Below are 6993 nucleotides of genomic sequence, written 5' to 3' on the forward strand. Positions count from 1 at the left end.
GCTGAGTTCATTTTGTCATCAAGTGCTTCCTTCCTTTTCTTCTTTATTGTTAGTTTCATCCTTATTAAACCCATATGTTTTCCTTCCTTCTGGATTTGCTTAAGGGGGTTGTTAATTTTCCCTGTGGTAACTTTGGAGTGAATTCTTGTCTCTCTATATTTAGAACAGTCTGTTCTGTGATAACATTGTCCTGTTTTCCTCTCCATTTGGACGTTTGTACTTAGAACTTTTATTCCCTCTACTTGGTTAGTTGTTGTTGTTGTATGTAGATGGTTCCTTGATTTGTAGTGTGAAATGTTTCATGGTCTTAATTTGAGTGTCTATTTCTGATTTAGTTTTAGTGTTGATGTCATGTATCCTGATTTTGTTGTTCTCTGTTGTGGGTTCTCTATTGGAAGGACTTCCTTAAGCATTTCTTGTAGGGTTGGTCTGGTTTTCACAAAATCCCTTTTTTCTCTTTGTCTGAGAATGTCTTGATTTCACCCTCATATTCGATGGACAGTTTGGCTGGATATAGGATTCTTGGTTGGAAGTTCTTTTCCTTCAGAGTTGATTTGATTCTTTCTTGATCTCCCCAGTCCTTCCGGGGTTTGCGCACTATCCCTGTTTCACTCTGTCTTGGTATAGTTGGCCCAGGACTGGATATGTCACCTTAAACCATTAGCCATCATCTCAATCTAAACAAGGGCTAAAACTAGATTATCTAGACTTCTGGTCTAGCCCCCTTCATTTTGGCCCTTGCTGTGTTGATGTAGGAGCTCTGGTGGCACAGTGGTTAAGGTATTTGGCTGCTCAACAAAAGATTGGTGGTTTGAATGCACCAGGTGCTCCATGGGAGAAAGATGAGGCAGTCTGCTTTTGTAAAGCTTGACAGCTTTGGAAACCCTATAGGGTAGTTCTACTCTGTCCTATAAGGTTGTTATGAGTTCTAATCGACTCAATGGCAGTGGGTTGATTTGTTTGGTCTTGACCTGGCTCCCAAGACCTATAACCTAGACATAGTTATCATTAACTCATTTTTTTTTTCCTATTCATTTCACTTAGTTGTGATCATACCACTTTAATAAGTTTGAATTCTATTCCCCCCTCAAGATTTGAATGACAAGTGTTTAATGATGAGGAAATATCAGTAGAAAGAAGACTCAAAAATAAGGCATTGATTTGAATATCTTTATATCAGGCTATAGAAACCCAATAGCCATTATGTGTCAGAGAAACTTGCAGTGAAAACCAATAATCTTTTCTCCTGACTAAGTGTCTCACCATAAATGTGTGCTTCAGTCTGAAATCCTTCTTGCTCCTCTCCAGTGCTAAGCAGCTGACAGTTGTGAAGAGGAGAAATGATTTCCAATCAGAAGGTGCAGTAGACTAATGACTTGTGCTGATTGAGTAATGCATGGTCTGTTTGTACTGGGGTTGTTTAAAAGAGTAGTAAAGTTTCCCTATTTTGATAAATAAGTTACTCCCACGACTAGGAGAAACAGAGTATTTATGTCCTTTAAAGAACAGATGGTTTTTATTCAGGGACAAGTCAATGTTTGGTCCTCAAGTAAGATGATACAGTGTAATTTTAAAAGGCATCAGATTAGAGGTAAGGAGACTTGGGTTAAACTTGTGGCTGTATTTCTAAGAACCTGTAGATTTAGGGCAGGTCACTTTTCATGTTTGAACTCCAGTTTATACATCTGGAAAATGAAGGTTGGACGATATGAGTTTCTCTGAACCGTGGGTAAACATCAGAATCACCTGGAGAGTTGAAAACCAAGCCAAACCAAAACTAATACCAAAACCAAGGTGGGCTCTACCTGCAGAAATTGTGATTTAATTGGGCTACAGTGGAATCCAGACATAGCTATCATAACAGAGGTTCTCAGGTATTAAAAACCCAATGAAGGCTAGATGCTCTCTAAGGGCCTTTCCAGCTCTGATATGATAATTTCAGTGAAAGCATACAAGTAGTGGGCAGTGGACTATTTTAGTTATGACAAAAACACAACAAAGTAGAACAAGGAAAAATAAAAATAAAAATATGATATTTAAGGAATTGTGATATAAGCATAATGAGCCCTGGTGGTGCAGTGGTTGACCACTCAGCTGCTAATTGTTTGAACTCACCAGTTGCTCCATGGAGAAAGATATGGCAGTCTGCTTCTGTAAAGATTTACAGCCTGGGAAACCTTATAGGGTCACTTTCAGTTGGAATCATCTTGACAATTGTTATGTTTTCCATCGAGACAGATCCAATGGGTTTTAATACAGCATAAGAAGCCCTGGTGGCTCAATGGTTAAGTACTTGGTTGCTACTTCTGTAAAGATTACAGCCAAGAAAATCCTTTGAGACAGCTTTGCTCTGTGATCTGTGGTGTCATCATGAGTTGGAAGCAACCTGAGGGCACCTAACAACAATAAAAGCATATTGTTCGGTTACCTAGTGCTGCTCTGATGAGAATATAGCACAAATGGGATGGCCTTAACAAACAGGAGTTTATTCTCTTACAGTTTGGAGGCTTTAAATCCAAGTTCAAAGTGCCAGCCTCTAGGGGCTGGGTGAAAGCCCCTCAACCTTGGGGTCCAGCTCTGCCTCCTGCTCCTGGCCCCTGGAGCTAGAGGCATTTCTTCACTCAGACAGCTGCTGGCTGCTGAGGCTGACAAGCCCAAGGTTGACAAATAAATAGGCACAGTCCCGATGTTACCAAACCATATAGCAGGCCATTAATTTAAGTCCATTGTAAGTCCCAAGGTTAGCAGAGCACGTCAGGCTGCTGAACAATGACATGGCTACATTCAGGGTCCAAGCGTGTCATAAGCTAGAGACTATCCCCAAGCCTTCTCCTTATATACAGGAAGCAGACCACATTCCAAAAGCAGCTACTCAGATGCTTGTGGTAGATCCCACCATGGAGTTGATTGCCGGTCTCATCATGGGGAATAACTATCACCAGCTGCCCAGCCACTCAACCACGCCCAGCCAAGTTGACATACAAATTTAACTACCACACATATATTAGCTTTTGTATGTTTTATGATCTATAACCTATATGATGCTTCAGATATTTGTTATCTTTGTGTCAGATTTTTTGTTTGTTGCCTGAAAATTCCACTTTTTAAGAGGAAACTTTATTGGGACCCAGCAATGCAGGTTTTTTGGTGGAGAGTTTGTAGAATTTTTGCCCCACTTCTTAAGCCCCAGTCACAAGATATCAGCCCTGGGATCCTATTCCTTTTCCTGGAAATATTCTATTTAACATTCCTTCCTTCTTTCTTTTGGGAAAATTATTTAAGAATCTATTGTTAACAAGCTAGTATTCTTGAGAGGAGTTGCTCTAGTTACTCTTTAATTTGCCATCTTTTATAAGCTCTCCTGTGTGAACAGGGGCAGATTATCCAATAAACAAGGTAAGTACAGGCTTCCTTGTGCTTATTTACTAATCTGTAGTGAACAGTTTCACATGAATTTGAAAAAAAGCACAAGAAAAAGCGTATTTAAATTCTCATATGAAAGTGTTCAGTACAGATTAGTAAACAAGCACAAGTAAACCTGTGCTTACCTTACTGGGTTATCTGACACTGAGTGTGAGAATTTATTAGCTCAGGTTTCCAACTGGCAACTTACTGAAAGCAGAATGGGAGAAGTGCAGTGTGGTTTTAGTGAATTTAGGGGTAAGGAGCAGATATGTTGGAGTGCAGTTTGCTGTATCTGCAGGCTGGCTTGTAGAGTCACTAGAGCCCGAGGTGTGAGTTATCAGGGACCACTGGGCATTTTAGGAGGGACATAATGAAGGAAGGATAGTGGAAAATAGAAGAAAAATTAGGGAAGGATGAAAGCAGAGGGTTTTGCTTTGTGGTTTTTCCAGGGCCTGGCTTGGATTCTGTTTACTCTGCAGGAAAATTTGCAAGCGGCACAGTGACATCCTGAACAAAACAGGTGGTCACAATCTCCCCTCCTTCTCCCCAGCTATGAGGAGGCTAATGTCCAGTCCCTGGTGAGACCCACTTGATTCACCAGGCAGAGCATGGTGATCTGAGAATCTGTGCCAACCCTCCTGCCAGGGCAAGCTGTGAGACCAACTGTTCCTTATTTTCTAAGCATTGAGCTGCTTCCGGACTTTGCTCTTTTGTTTAGAAATTGGATCCAAATCCTTCTGCTTTGGGTTTGCTTGATCTCCAAGCCTGAAGTCAAGCCAGCATTGGCTATTATCCATTCTTCTGACCCCCACATTTAACAGCCATCATAACCACACCACGTACTTATGAGCTCATTTCTTGTTTTCAAGGAGTTTCTACATACTCTACCTGATTTGACTCTGGAAACAAAATTCTGAATTAAATTAGGCAGACGTTATCACCTATTGGATAAACATAGGCCTGAGAAGCAGAGAAGTTGGCATAAAGCTGATGTCAGAGTTAGCTGCCAGACTCCAGCCTCTTCAACTGTGGTCCAGGGTTAGCAGTTACATTATCTCTTGGGAAGAACACACATATTCCCACCCCTTATTGGGAAAAATCTAAAGCCTTTTAGGACTTTTATCTTTAGTTGTTTATTATTATCAATTAGCCAAGTGAAGGAAAAAAGGATACTAATATGGTGGGGCCCAAGAGCATCCACTTGATAGAGCAAAGGTAAGAGCTTATAGGAACAGATGGTCATGTCTCTACTTAAGTAGGAGAAGCATAAAAATATAACAAAATTTTAAGGTCTTAATCCTGAATTTCAATGAGTTAGATCTCTGATAGTTTAAACTCATCTTACTTCTATGAACTTTGCTCATTTATTATCTTGTTGTTGTGGTTAGGTGCTGCCAAGTCAGCTCTACGCACAACCACCTATGTATATCAGAACAAAACACTGCCCAGTCATGCACCATCTTCACAATCCTTGCTTTACTTGAGCCCATTGTTGCAGCCACTGTTTCAAACCATCTTGTTGAGGATCTTCCCCTTTTTCACTGACCCTCCATTTAACCAAGCATGAAATCCTTCTCCAGAGAATGGTCCCCTCTGACAGCATGACCAAAGTAGGTGAGATGAAGTTTGGCCATTCTCGCTTCCAAGGAGCGTTCTGGCTTCTCTTCTTCCAGGGCAGATTTGATCATTCTTCTGGCAGCCTGTGGTGCTTTCAATATTCTTCACCAACGTTATAACTCAAAAGCATGAACCTGGTCTTCCTTACTCATTGTCCAGCTTTCATATGCATATGAGGTGATTAAAAATACCATGGTTTGGGTTAGGCACACCTTAGTCTTCAGAATGACACCTTTGCTCTTCAACACTTTTGCCCAGTGCAGTAGGATGTCTGATTTCTTGACTGCTGCTTCCATTGGTGTTGACTGTGGATGCAAGTAAAATGAAATCCTTGACAACTTCAATCTTTTCTCCGTTTATCATGATATTGTTTACTGGTTCAATTGTGAGGATTTTCATTTTCATTATGTTGAGATATAGTCCTGCTGCAGACTGTAGTCTTTAAGTGCTTCACGTCATCTTAACTTTCAGCAAGCAATGTTGTGTCTGCATATCACAGGTTGTTAATGACTCTTTCTCCAATCCTGATGCCACATTCTTCTTCATATAGTACAGCTTCTCAGATTATTTGCTCAGCATACAGATTGGGTAAGTACAGTTAAAGGATACAACCCTGATGCATACACTTTCTGATTTTAAACCATGCACTGCTCCCTTGTTTTGTTTGAATAACCACCTCTTAGGAAGAACCTATGTCTAGGTTCCTCATGAGCATAATTAAGTGTTCTGGAATTCCCATTCTTCTCAATGTTATCCATAATTTGTTGTGATTCACACAGTCAAATGCTTTTGCATACTCGATAAAACACAAGTAAACATTTTTCTGGTATTCTTTGCTTTCAACCAAGATCCATTGGACATAGCAATGATATCCTTCCTTCCTCTTCTTCTGAATCCAGCTTGCATTTCTGGAAGTTCCTTGCCAATATACTGTTGCAACTTTTTTTAAAATTATTTTTAGCAAAATGTTACTTGTGTACAATATAATAAATCAATAATTTTGACATTCTGTTTGATCACCTTTCTTTGGTATGTGTACAAATATGGATCTCTTCCAGTCAGCTGGTCAGGTAGCTGTCTTTCAAATTTCTTGGCATATTTGAAAGCCTCTAGTGTGGTATCTGTTTGTTGAAACATCTCAATGGGTATTCTGTCAAATCCTGGAGCCTTTTTTTTTTTTTTCCAACCAATTCTTTAGTGCAGCTTTGACTTCTTCCTTCAATACTATTCATTCTTGATCATATGCTACCTTCTGCAATAGTTGAACATCGACCATCTTTCTGTATTCCCTCCATTTTCTTTTGATTCTTCCTGAATCATTCAATATTTTGCCCATAGGCTTTTTCAATATTGCAACTTGAGGCTTGAGTATTTTCTTCAGTTCTTTCAGCTTGGGAAATGCTGAGCATGTTCTTCACTTTTGATTTTCTAACTCCAGGTCTTTGCACATTTCATTATAATAATTGGCTTTGTCTTCTTGAGCTGCTCTTTGAAATCTTCCCTTCAGTTCTTTTATCTTGTAATCTCTTCCATTTGCTTTAGCTCATCTCTGTTCAAGAGCAAGATTCAGAGTCTTTTTTGACATCCATTTTGGTATTTTCTTCCTTTCCTGTCTTTAAAAATATTTTATTGCAATTTGGCTGAAAGTTTACAGAGCAAATTCCCTATCCATACAGTAGCCCACATATACTTTGTCTCATGACATTGACTGCAATATCCCAGAATGCGACAGCTCCCCTCTTACTTCCTCCCCATATTACCTCTTTCCTGTGTCATTCCTTCCCAGGTACTCCTGCCTCCTGAGCTGTCTTCCTGTGCAAACACAGCCCTTCTATTTCCCCATGATTGATCTTTCCAAGGAGTGTATCTACCTAGTGTAAGTGTTCAACTCATATGCCTGTCTTTTGTTTGGCTGGAAGCCATAGGTGTGGGTTCAATTCCAGACCTGAAGGGCAGCTAGGGGCCATAGTC

Source organism: Orycteropus afer, unplaced genomic scaffold, assembly GCF_000298275.1.
Source record: "Orycteropus afer afer isolate SDZICR_OR568_19922 unplaced genomic scaffold, OryAfe1.0 scaffold00161, whole genome shotgun sequence".
Taxonomy (NCBI): domain Eukaryota; kingdom Metazoa; phylum Chordata; class Mammalia; order Tubulidentata; family Orycteropodidae; genus Orycteropus; species Orycteropus afer.